The sequence below is a fragment of the Amphimedon queenslandica genome, unplaced genomic scaffold, assembly GCF_000090795.2.
Source record: "Amphimedon queenslandica unplaced genomic scaffold, v1.1 AMPQUscaffold_13426, whole genome shotgun sequence".
Taxonomy (NCBI): Eukaryota; Metazoa; Porifera; class Demospongiae; order Haplosclerida; family Niphatidae; genus Amphimedon; species Amphimedon queenslandica.
Window position 1 is genome coordinate 18,356 of NW_003546338.1, and position 1,217 is coordinate 19,572.

The window sequence follows — 1,217 nt, forward strand, 5'->3', positions numbered from 1 at the left end:
ACATGTAGATATAGATTGTTTAATAATTGTGGAAAGTAAAAGAAGAATGCATGTACATGTACATGTAAATGCTACACAACATGGTGTCTAATGGCAGTTAACATAAACCAGTTATTATTAAAATGAAATGTACTGAATACATTTTTCCTCTTACATGAATATGTGCTTCTGCCTTATAAAGAGGTCAATGGCTGACAAGTTACCAAATATCTGATTCATCACAATGAAGAAAATAGCTCCGATCCTAATAACAAACAATAATGATGTAAGTTATACATGTAGTAAAATCTATCAAAAAAACAAATGAAAATTAGATGTGATTCTTATGAGCCATTTTTATGGGCTATAGTACAGGAGTTTTTTTCAGAAATTGGCAGATTTTAAAAATGACAATAACTTGAAAAATTCAAGTCAAAATCAGCTCAAACTTTCTACATAGCATAAGTACATCGATACATTTCAGAAAATGCACTAAAAATTAGGGGTGATTTCTGAGCCATTTTTTGGAAAAACCATGGGCTATAGTACAGGAGTTTTTTCATAAATTGGCCGATTTTTAAAAATGGCTATAATTTGAAAATTTCAAGTCGGAATTAGCTCAAACTTTCTACATAGCATAAGTACATCAATATGCATCAAAAAAATACAATAAAAATTGGGGGTAATTTTTGGGCCATTTTTTTGAAAAAACCATGGGCTATAGTACAGGGGTTTTTTTTCAGAAATTGGTTGATTTTTTAAAGTGGACACAACTTTAAAAATTTAAGTTGGAATCAGCACAAACTTTCTACATAGCATAAGTACATCAATACGCATCAGAAAATGTAATAAAAATCGGGGGTGATTTTTGAGCCATTTTTTGGAAAAAACCATGGGCAGGGGATTTTTCAGAAATTGGCTGATTTCTTAAAAAGGCTATAACTTGAAAAATTCAAGTCAAAATCAGCTCAAACTTTCTACATAGCATACATGTAAGTACATCAATATGCATCAGAAAATGTAATAAAAATTAGGGGGTGATTTTTGAGCCAGGAATTTTTTAGAAATTGGCTGATTTCTTAAAATGTCCACAACTTAAAAAATTTAAGTCGGAATCAGCACAAACTTTCTACATAGCATAGGTACATTGTATATTAACACAGATCAGATTTCTCTTTCTCCTTCTCTGTCATTGATCACCTGTTTTGATATCCATTTTGATCAGTATCAATCTGATA